Source organism: Balaenoptera borealis, assembly GCF_965194805.1.
Source record: "Balaenoptera borealis genome assembly, chromosome: 6".
NCBI classification, from domain to species: domain Eukaryota; kingdom Metazoa; phylum Chordata; class Mammalia; order Artiodactyla; family Balaenopteridae; genus Balaenoptera; species Balaenoptera borealis.
The window spans coordinates 111,122,280-111,134,478 of record NC_138863.1 but is presented as its reverse complement, the minus strand read 5'-3'; the positions used below and the strand labels follow the sequence as shown (position 1 = coordinate 111,134,478).

The 12,199-nt window shown below is 43.9% G+C and overlaps 1 long non-coding RNA gene across 2 annotated transcripts in view; it reads left to right on the top strand.

Moving 5' to 3' along the window:
- The window catches only part of LOC309631476, a 722,222-nt gene continuing 710,023 nt past the window's right edge, over window positions 1-12,199 (top strand). For both annotated transcript variants that reach the window (XR_014246293.1, XR_014246294.1), the window contains exon 1: window positions 1-873. This is a non-coding gene — a long non-coding RNA (uncharacterized lncRNA). The remainder of the gene's footprint in view (window positions 874-12,199) is intronic.

The following is a 12,199-nucleotide window of genomic DNA, read 5'->3' as shown; positions in this document are numbered from 1 at the left end:
TACAAAGTAACTTTCTCTACGTTATTTCTAACTACAAGAAAAGAGTATGGCATGTGATCCACAAAACCAGTATAGAGACTATACTTTTCTGGAAAAGAAATGATAAAATGATGGTTTCAACACAAGCATATGCATTTTTAAGTGTTTTATTTATATCAAACTGGATAAAATGTGTGTATTTCTCAGACAGAAAAGACATGTCGAGGTAAGAATGTACCCTTCAACTATTCATGGGTACACAAGTACACTGGGGAGATCGTAAAAGTGCAGATTGTGATTCAGTAGGTCCGGTGGGCCTGAGTTCTATTTTTTTAACAAGCGCATTTTTAACTAGTGATGCCACAGTCTCTGATTCATTAACCACAATTGTGAATAGCAGAGACATAATTAGAAAGGTAAAAATTCATATTTAATTTTGAACTTAAAGTGTTTTATGGATTTCACACCTTTAATAGAATAGTAAGCACAGCAGCCACAATCACTTGTGAATATTTACTGTAGACTGTGTATTTTTCTAACTTTTTCGTGTAGGATTCCTGGAAAAAGACCTGGGCTGCGGCCACAGTGGGCGTGGCCCCCAGGCCGGGCCGCCCCTCCAGGACCCCCCGACGGGGCCCTGCGCTCCTGGCGGCTCCCTCCCCCGCCGCCCCGCTCCCTCCCGGAAGGCCTCGGGGCAGAGCGGTCCCACCCACTGCGCGCTGAACAGAGCCCGCGTTTCCTCAGAGCTGGAACTCCCGGCTCGGGCGGGGTCTCTTCCCTCCGCCGTCACGGAACTGCCCCGGAGCCCGAGGGGAGGGCGGCCTCACTGAGGCTGCCGGCTCTGGAGGTGCCCCGGCGGCCGAAGCCGTGACAGTCGCGGGGACGGCGGGCCGGGTAAGTGGGCGCCGACCCTCTGCCTGGTCCGGTGCCCGGGCGGCGGCACAAGACCAGCTTCTGAGGGGCAGGGGTTCGCTGCCACCCGCCGCTGCTGTGCAGAAAGAGCGGCCCCCAGCGTCTGGTCCCGGGGTACTCCGGTCCCTCCTCTCGCCCCTGCCCTTGGCCTGGCTCGCGAGGCCTGGTGGACGTGGGGAGGGGGTCGGCCTGAGCGTCCTGAGGGGAAACGGGGCAAGGGAGGCGCAGGGTCCGGCTGCAGCGTCAGCGCCCCTCCTCCCGACTGCGGGGAAAGCGGCTGAAAACGCATCCCCAGGCTCGCAGGCCCCTTGTTCAGCCGAGTCTCTCTGCGCTCCTTCCTCCCTGAGCTAAAGTACCGGGGGGAGCGGACAGGGCAGGGGACTGGCGCAGGTAACGGGGAACATCCAAAGATGATTGTTAACTAAGGAAAACCAGCTCTCCCAAGGTGAGGAATGCGGCGCTTTTCTTTGTATGGGCTCACTGAATTCCTTCCTTTGATATGCACCTCAGCTCTCTGGGGCCTGCATTCTGTATTTGCATATCCTGAGTGCCTCAGGGCCCGCCGGCTCACATTGGAGGGCTGCAAGTGCTGAAGACTGTGGCATCCTTTGTTTACTGATAGGGCAAGAAATATTCCATTTCCCACAGGCTTGAGGGGCAGACAGTGAAAAAAAGTCGGAGAATCTCACTCGGCATGTACTTTGGTTTACATATAGACAATATTTATACTTAACTGTGCTAATAGAGGTTCTCAAGTCCAATCAACTTGTACTTCTGCCCTCTATGTATTAATTTCATTAATATCATAAGATAAATGCCTATAGAATCGACTTAATCCATTTAAATAGGATAATGACTTTTAAAGGAAACATAATAGAAATATAACAACAAAACCTTTACCACTGAAGGCTGGGTCTGGAACAACCTAAATAAGTGTTCCATTGTTAAAATATTGAAAGATGTATTCAATAGAAATATCAACAAAAATGACGAATAATAAGGGCAGCAGAATGTTGAAACGTTCTATCTTTATCATTTAAGTGGCAGAAAATCATTTATTAGTAGGCACTGGGGGCAGAAGATGCCTGATTTTATATCTGTCATATTTGTGCCATTGTTTCAACAAGTAACTTAAAGACAAAATGGAAAAACAAGGAGGTTTGTGCCTGAGATCATGTTGATGTGAAACCAGGGATGGCCACCTTGTGCCAAGTGAGTTAAGTTTACCTGGCCAGGTAGACCGCAGAGCTCCTGAGAAGCCAGGGTTGGAATTTTTCTGCTGGGTGCCCCTTAGGTTCTGTGACTTGATTGATTGTGAGTCATGTTTCGGGAAGACCTGATCACAGGAAAAGGGTGGGAATAGAAGGGTGATTTGGGGAGCAGCTAACAACATTCATCACAGCTCATGGCCTGATTGAATTTTAAAGAAACAGGAAAACAAATGCTTCTTATGGAATCAGAGAATGTGAGGGCTGGACAATCCCAGAAAATGAGGAACACCCATCCCCTTTTCCAGATGACACAACAGAGGTCCAGCAAGGTGAAATCCCTCACCCAAGTTGCACCCGTCTCTCCTCCCCACTACATGCTTCATGAAAGCAGGACTCTTCCTGTCTTGATCACTGCTGAACCCCAAAAAGGGCCAGGCATCTAGGAGCTGCTCCAAAAATTTGGGTCGACTGTAGGAACAATGCTATTTCTTTCTTTCTCACTCTTATTCAGGATTGTGCCAAGAACTCCCCAGGTTGCAATGTAATTCGATAAATGTAAATATTAATCGAGTTTTGTTGTGATGAGGACTTAGGCTTTGAAGGTAACAGACTTGGTTCAGATCTTGGTTCTGCCACTCAATAGCTGTTTGACTTTGGGAAAATTACTAAACCTTTCTGAGCTTACTTCCTCCTTTGTAAAGTGGGGATAAATCTATCTGAGCCAGCAGAGCACCTGCATGAGAGATGTGCCCTAAATATTGGTCTTTCTCATTCTCCCACGCCATCTCTCTGTTCTTCCCAGAGAAGTTGTACAGAAGGATATAGTACTTTTTTAAAATAATTAATTAATTAATTAATGTATTTATTTTTGGCTGCGTTGGGTCTTCGTTGCTATGCGCAGGCTTTCTCTAGTTGCGGCAAGCGGGGGCTACTCTTTGTTGCGGTGCGCGGGCTTCTCATTGCGGTGGTTTCTCTTGCTGCGCTTGTTGTGGAGCACCGGCTCTAGGCGCGCGGGCATCAGTAGGTGGCATGCAGGCTCAGTAGTTGTGGCGCATGGGTTTAGCTTCTCCGCAGCATGTGGGATCTTCCCTGACCAGGGCTCGAACCCATGTCCCCTGCCTTGGCAGGCAGATTCTTAACCACTGCGCCACCAGGGAAGTCCGATATAGTACTTTTTAAAGAGGGGTTTTAATTTATTTCAGATAGTATACATTTTTCTTGTAGAAAAGATTATTCCACTATAGAAACATAAACTCGCAAAACCACTATAAATGCAATATTCTATGGGTTAGATATTATCAGTCACATTTTATAAATAATTTGGCAAATGCCAAAGAACTAGCAACTGGGGAGTAAGAGGACTCAAATCTGGGGTGCCCCCACCCCAATTTCAAGAGCAGGGTGTGTTTTTCAAATCCATGTTTCACCTGGTCTTTGTTTCTCATCCATCCTCTGTGTCTGCCTTTCTCAAGAAGGCTCAGATCCTCGGCTTCCACACCCTCCCGGCTGGCTGTGCCCCAGCTCTCGGCCTGGAACCTCTGCGTGCCTGGGTGTGCCTGCTCCCCCTGTGCATCAGCAGCTTTGCCAGGGAGCTGCTGTATCGTGCACTGCTTGCTGTACCCAGAGTACCTGGACCCTTCTGGTACATGAAGTGCACCCTCCTCACCATGTGTGCAGCCCATCCCCTTACCTTATATCCTGCCTCTAAGCCAGGCTTGGGGTGACTACAGTGTGCATTCAGCTGTGTGAGGTGCTGGGATCAAAGTGAAGTTCCCAACTTTTGAAGTGGCAGGCTTGAGGGGCACACAGTGATTTAAAGTCGGGTCACCTGACTTAAAGGGGGGGGCTGATTGATTTAAAGCCAAGGCAGCTGACTTAAAGCCTGCGTCCCTCAGCTGCAGGACGAGACCAGCTTTGGCGGTGCACGGGTTCGCCCCAAGCCAGCACTGCTGTTCAGGAAGAGCTTCCAGCGGCGCCTTAGTCCACGGGGACTTGGTCCGTTGTCTTGCCCCTGCCCTCAGAGGGGGGCCACCTGCTCTTCTGGAGAATCAGGGAGGGGGAAGTGCAGAGTCCCGGCTGGAGTTGCGGCACCCCTTGTCTGATGGCCGGGAAGGGCGGCGGGGCTGTGTGGTGTCCTGGGGCTGGACTCACCAGGTCGACTCAGCCTCTTGGCCTCCTAACCTCCCCCCACACACCCCACAAGAGTTTCCAATAATATGTAATTGCGCCTTAGGTTCTCAGTCTTCAAACTCATACCCAGGCTCCCAGGTCCCTTGATTCAGCCAATTCCTCTGTGCTCTTTCTTCTATTAGATACAGTCCCAGAGGGAGGGGCTCGGGGATGGGACTGGAGGGATGCTGGCAGCACTGGCCTCAGCTGACTAAAGAGATCCGGGGCCTGCGCTATCACACATGTGCGAGGACCCTTAAGGCGGAATCGAGGGGGCCAGTTAGAGGCAGTGCTTGCTGCCTCAAGTGAGTATGGATCACCGTCGGGTGGGGAGCACGCTGACCCCTGAGAAGTACTGTTAGGAGGATGTGTTCCTCCCTCGGCTTCAAGGACGTGGGTGGGCTTCAGGGCTCCAGTTCCCCTCCAGGCCTCCGGGTCCGACTGCACCGCAGCGGCCTTGCAGACCCGCCTTCCTGTCCCAGAACTTGCCAGGCTCCAGGAAGAATCCAGACTGCAGAGACGGTGCCTGAGGGCTCCAGCTTAAGAAGTGCTGTCCCTGGGGACCCAACAGTGGAGTGAGGAAGGGTGAAGGGAGTAGGGGGGTGGGGTAGGGAGGGGTGGCTGCCCTGGGAGACGTTGAGAGAGAAATATCGCCCCCCACACCCCCTGCCCCCCGCAACTGACCCATTGATGCCATAGGATCTCAGGGCCTTTTAGTCAGAGATGCCTCTGCTTCTTTACTCCTGTGTTCAAAACTACGCAAAACCAACTCTTCATCCTCTTGCTGCCTTGCCAGGACGTTTAAAGCACTGTTCTTTTGAAGCACTCGTTCCGTAAACTGCAGTTTGGAGCTGTCCCAGCTATTTAAAAGTGATCTCCTTAAACTGAGACTAAATCCTACTCTTTTGGAAAAACGGCCTTCACTTCATTGGAGATCGTCTTTTCTGCCCATTCCTTCCTTCTACTGCCCTCTTAAGAACCCCTGTGCTCAAAGAGATTGGTGATTTATTTTTTGCTTGATGTCAAAAAGAAACCTTCCCCATGCACCCCAAAAAGCTTTCCTGTTACACAGGTGTTTCACAACCATGACAGTGTTTTGCAGTTACTATACACTGGGTAGAGTGCCTAGCAATCCCTCCAAGAGCCAGAGGTGAGCAGACCTTTACTTATTTGATGGGATGCCCTTCAAGTTTAGGAAGGTCCCATTCTTATGACCCAGCAGGTAAGACAGAGCCCTGGATGGCTGTGGCTGTGATTAGATAACTTCTGATGATTTTATTTCCCTTACTGAGCTGCTGCTTCTAGGTTAAATTCGTTTTATTACCTGTCCATTTTTAAAGAAAGGCTGACAAAGTCACTGTAATAGGTCAGGAGTCTGAACTCAGGGTTGGTCAAAGGTACCCACAGGGAGGAAGGTGGATAAGAATAGGTGGGTAAAATAGGAGGGTTGGCAAGTACAGCCAGGACACCCGTGTTCATCATGCATACTAATAAAGGCCAGAATCTCCTCATTTATCTCTGGTGGGAAGTTCTGATGGTTTCACAGGATCAAACTCAAATCATATTCAAACTAGGGGATTTCCCTGAGCATAAAAGGAAGTATCCGTCCCTAGCAGGAGTCGCTGCAGAGGAATAAAGACGCAGATGTAGAGAACGGACCTGAGGACACAGGGAGGGGGAAGAGTAAGCTGGGATGAAGTGAGAGAGTGGCATGGACATATATACAGTACCAAATGTAAAATAGATAGCTAGGGAGAAGTAGCTGCATATAGCACAGGGAGATCAGCTCGGTGTTTTGTGACCACCTAGAGGGGTGGGATAGGGAGGGTGGGAGGGAGACGCAATAGGGTGGGGATATGGGGACATATTTATACGAATAGCTGATTCACTTTGTTATACAGCAGAAGCTAACACAACCAGGTAAAGCAATTATACTCCAATAAAGATGTTAACAACAACAACGAAAAAAACAAAAAAACTAAGTGAATCAAGCCAACGGAGACATTGTATGTGTTTACAGTTCAAGGAATCCAGAAGAGAATCCTTTATTCTGTAGGCAATGAATGGTCCATTCGAAAAGAAAAAAAAACCTTCTAAAATGTTGTTTTTCCATTTATTGTTCAGAACATCATTTTTATACCTCTGCATTTCTTACTATTCAAAGCCAGGTCACGTGAGTTACAGGAAAGCAGCTGATTGATTTAAAGTTGGGTCGTGTGATTGAAAAACCAGTGGCAGCTGATTGATTTAAATCCCAGTCATATGACATGAGGAGGGGGTGCTAAAAACTGCTTTTTCGGGGCTTCTCTGGTGGCACAGTGGTTGAGAATCTGCCTGCCAATGCAGGGGACATGGGTTCGAGCCCTGGTCTGGGAGGATCCCACATGCCGTGGAGCAACTAGGCCTGTGAGCCACAATTACTGAACCTGCACGTCTGGAGCCTGTGCTCCGCAACAAGAGAGGCCGCGATAATGAGAGGCCCGCGCACCGCGATGAAGAGTGGCCCCCACTTGCCGCAACTAGAGAAAGCCCTCGCACAGAAATGAAGACCCAATGCAGCCATAAATAAATAAATTAATTAATTAATTTTAAAAATTAAAAAAAAGAAGATTCAAAAAAAAAGAGCAGCTTACCACGTGTGTTGTTTAAGCAATGGTAGATTGACTTCTTTAAGCGACCTTTTAAAAAAAAAAGCTGCTTTTTCATCTTTGGCTCAGTATATCATATTTACCTTGGTTTTTCTTATGATTTAGAAAACTTGAGCTGTCTTCCCTTGAATCATCAGGACAAAAATACAGTATTTCAAGTTCATTCTTGAAACCAACTTCTCACGGTTAAGGTGTAATGACTAAAAGATCTTCCTTCTTCAAGACATTCCAAGCATCTGTAGGACACTTCATTGTAATTGGAGAAAAAAAGAAGAATGAGATCATGTCAGCAGCTGCAGGAGGCAAGACAGCCCCCAGGACTAGGGAAGGAGGAGGAGGAAGGGCTGAGAGTTGGCTTTAGAGCAGACAACCTCCAGAGGGCGCTGATGCACCGGCAGAGCCCACCTGCCACTCCCAGTTTGGCACTGCAGGGTCAGATTTGGGTTTGGAGATGGGGTTGCTGTAACCCCAAGGAGGTGAGCAGAGAGGAGGAGTTGATTACCGGTCTCCTCTGACTCTCTGACCCAAAGTGCCTGGCTTCACAAGGGGGACAGAGTTTTGCTTTCAGCAACTGATGGGGCACTTCCAGGCTGGTTGGGTTGCCCAGTGGCCTGACAGCCTGATAGGCTGACTGCGGTGTGACCGCCCTTTCTTTCTCCAGAATCTGTACATCAGGAGGTGCATGGTTGTGGGAGCCCATTCACCGCCCCTCCCCCCATGGGGGATGGCACCTTCCCTGGCTGTACCCTATGATCACCAGGTACTTGAAATGAATGCAAGTTTTTTGACTTCAAGGAAAAGCTCACATAACCACTTCTGCCTCATAATGTGTGGGATTTACTATAATGGAAGGACATTATAAAGAACAGGTAGAAAACTCACCTGTTGGTCTCCATGTAGGAGTTTATTTTGCACGAATCCCTCCTACATGAGTAGATAGCAGAGGTTTATTTTTGTTCCCGTGTGTGTAGTTGTGGCAGAGGATGTAGGTATGGTGATTTGAAGCCCTCAAAGAAATATTCTCAGAACTCTCAAGACTTCTCTTGATTGGAACCGAAAGAGACCTGGAAAAGGAGGAAAAGAAAAGGAGGAGGGAGAACGAATGACTGTTTCTCGGTAAATTCACCTTCCTGGTTGATTGTTCTGTCTTCTCATTTCTTTTAACTTCTATGTATGTCTAATGGAATAATGTAGAAAGGCTGATTTTTATGCTTTAAAAGATTTTACATCACAAAGAAACTAGAAGTGGCTAACAGAACTTATTCAAATCAATTTTACATAGAGACTTTGATATTAAATTTGTATACTAAAATGGGTTTATCCCAATTTTCTCTTTCTTTTTGAGTGAATATTTGTAACATATTTTTGTAGATAATAATTTATCCTAGATATACAAAATTGTGAGAATGGGTACCATTTTTTACCACTTGAATGATTTCTTTTAAATGAATAGATTGTACACTTTAAATGCCAATGTTGTGTCTTACGTGTTGTTTTTTAATTCCTTGATTTCCAAAACTTGTGTTTATTTAATTGATTTCTATCTAATAATCTGTGTCTCCCCTTTATTGTTTCTTACTTTATATTTTATTGATCTATAGTTAATTTACATTATTATATTAGTTTCAGAGGTACAACATAGTGATTCATAAATGTTTAGGTTCTTCTCCATTTATAGTTATTATAAAAGAGGGGCTATATTCCCCATGCTGTACAGTACATCACTGTAGATTATTGATTTTATACATAGTGGATTGTACCTCAAAATCTCCTACCACTATTTTGCTCCTCTAGCCTATCTCTCCCTGCTGGTAAACACTAGTCTGTTCTTTAATCTGTGAGTCTGTTTTTTGTTGTTGTTGTTGTTGTTGTTGTTGTTGTATTCAATTTTTTAGATGCCACGTGTAAGTGATAACATACCATGCTTGTTTTCTCATAACATACCATGCTTGTTTTCTCTGCGGCTTATTTTACTAAGCATAATACCCTCCAAGTCCAAGTCCATCCATGTTCTTGCAAATGGCAAAATTTCATTTTTTGCTGAAGTCATCATAAAAAATCTTTTTTTATCCACTAAGCTATTGATGAACACTTAGTTTGACTCTATATCTTGGCGATGGCAAATAACACTGTTATGAACATTGGTGTACAGTTATTTTTTTGAAATAGTGTTTTGGTTTTCTTCTGATATACCCAAGAGTGAAATTGCTGGAAATTATGGTAGTTCTATTTTTAGTTTTTTGTGGAACCTCCATTCTGCTTTCCATAGTAGCTGCACTATTTCACATTCACATCAAGAGTGTACAAGAGTTTCCCTTTCTCCACATCCTCACTAACCTTTGTTATTTGTGATCTTTTTGATGACAGCCATTCTGACAAGACTGAGGTGATATATCTCATAGTTTTGATTTGCATTTTACTGCCGATTAGCTATGTTTAGCAGCTTTGTGAGTTCTGGCTGTCTATCTGTATTTTTTCCTTGGAAAAATGTCTGTTTAGGTCTTCTCATTTTTTAAAAAAAGATTTTGGGTGTTTTTTTGATATTGAGTTGTATGTGCTGTTTCTGTAGTTTAGATATGAACCCTTGCTTGGTCATCTTTTTGGTGTTAACCTCTTATCATGTGCAAATATTGTCTCTCCTTCAGCAGGTTGTCTTTTCATTTTGTCTTTGGTTTCCTTTGCTGTGCAAAATCTTTTAAGTTTAGTGAAGTCCCATTTGTTTATTTTTGCTTTTGTTTCATTTGCCTTAGTAGACTGAACCTAAATCTGTTGCTATCATTTATGTTGAAGAATGTTCTATATTTTCCTCTAGGGGTTTTATGGTTTCTGGTCCTACATTTAGGTGTTTATTCAGTTTTGCATTTATTTTATATATGGTGTGCTAAAATAATCTAATTTTATTCTTTTCCATGTAGCTGACCAGTTTTCTCAGTACCGCTTATTGGAGAGACAGTTTTTTCTCCATATTGCCTGCTTTGTCATAAATCAATTAAATATAAGTGTGTGTGCTTATTTCTGGGATCTCTATTCTATTCCAGTGATCTTTGTGTCTGTTTTTGCTCTGGTACCTTTCTCTTTGATTACTGTCGCTTTGCAGTATAGTCTGAAGTCAAGGTGCGTGATGCCTCCAGCTGTGTTCTTTCTCAAGATTGTTTGGCTATTTGGGGTCTTTGTGTTTCTATACAAATTTTAAAATTACTTTTTCAAGTTCTGTGAAAATGCTTTGGTATTCTGATAGGGATTGCGTTAAATCTGTAGATTGTCTTTGGTAGTATGGTTATTTTAACAGTATTAATTCTTCCAGTCCATGCGCATGCTATATTTTTCCATCTTTTTGTGTTGTCCTCAACTTCTTTCAGCAATGGCTGATAGATTTCTGAGCACATGTCTTTTACCTGCTTAAGTGTGTTTATTCCTAGGTATCTTATTCTTTTTGATGTGATTGCATATGGTATAGTTTTCTTAATTTTTCTTGCTGACAGCTTTGAGGTTTGTTTTTTCTTCTTTTTCTAATTCCTTCAGGTGTAATGTTAGGTTGTTTATTTGATATTTTTCTTGATTCCTAAGAATAAGCTTGTATCACTATAACTTCCCCCTGTGAACTGCGTTGGCTGTGTCCCATAGATTTTGGATCATTGTGTGTTTATTTTCATTTGTCTTGGGTATTTTTAGAATCCCTCTTTAATTTCTTCAGTGTTCCTTTCTTCCCCTTTTATTCCCTTCATCTGTGATGTGAGGACTATGTTTAATATTATGTTTGGATTTCTTTCAGTTTTGTGTATGCGTGTGTGTGTGTGTGTGTGTGTGTGTGTGTGTGTGTGTGATTGTTTAAGTTGCTGAGCTCTTAATTTCACATGGACACTAACAACCCTGCATTGTTATTCTGCTCCCCCACAGTTACTGAATTTGACCTTATATTTTACATCTACTTGTTTTGTGTGTCCCTTAACTTCTTATTGTGAATATAGATGATTTTATTACTGTTTTCTTTCATCCTTCCTATTAGCTGTGTACATGGTTGATTTACTACCTTTGTTGAATATTTGCCTTAACCAATGAGGTTTTTCCTTTAGTAAGTTTCCTTTCCTAATTTTTATGTTTCAATCGTGACCTTTTCTTTTTCACTTAGAAAAGCCCCTTTAAGATTTCTCATAAAGCTGGTTTGGCGATGCTGAGCTCTTTTAGTTTTGCTTCTCTGTAAAACTTTAGATCTCACCATCAAATCTGAAAGAGCCTTGCTGAGTAGAGTATTTTTGGTTATAGGCTTTTCCCTTTCATGACTTTAAATATACCATGCCACTCCCTTCTGGCATGCAGAGGTTATCCTGAAAAGTCAGCAGATAACTTTATGCAATTTCCCATGTTTGTAACTTGTTGCTTTTCCTTTGCTCCTTTTAATAGTGTCTTTTTATCTTTATTTTTTTCCATTTTAATTACAATGAGTCTTGGTGTGGTCCTCTTTGGGTTGATCCTGTTTTGGCCTTACTGGGTTTACTGGACTTGGATGTCTGTTTTCTTTCCCAGGTTAGGGAAGTTTTCAGCTTTTATGTCTTCAGGTATGTTCTACACCCCTTTCTCTTTCCTTTTTCCTTCTGGGATCAGTATAGTGCAAATGTTAGTACACTTGATGTTCTTCACAGGTCTGTTCAACTTTCCTCATTTCATTTTATTCTATTGTTTAACTGTTCATCTTCAGTGATGGCCAGTGCTCTGTCCTTTAGTTTTCTGATCCATTCCTCTGTATCATTGAGTCTACCATAGTTTCCTTTTAGTGTAATTTTCATTTCATTTATTGTATTAGTCATCTCTGTTTGGTTGTTCTTTAAGAGTCTAACTCTTTAAAAAAAAAACTTCTAACTTCTTGCTCTGGTCGTCCATTCCTCTCCTGAGTTCTTTGATCATCTTTACAGTCCTTACCTTGAACTCTTTCTTGAATAGATTGGTTATCTCCACTTCACTTAGATCTTCTTCTGTGTTCTTATCTTTTTCCTTCATTTGGACCATGTTTCTGTGTCATCTCATTTTCCTTAACTTGCTGTTTTTATTGCTATGTACGTAGTAGGTTCATTACATTCCTGACCTTGGAGAAGTGGCCTTTTGTAGGAGAGGTCCTATGTGTCCCAGCAGCCCACTGTCCCCTGGTCACTAGAACTATATGTTCTAGGTGTACCCCCTATGTGGGCTGCTTGGGCTCTTCTGTTGTGGTGGGCTGACTACTGTGGGTGGTCTGGTAGGCTTGGCTGCCCCCAGACTGCTTGTTTGCCAGGCTCTGCCTTGTAT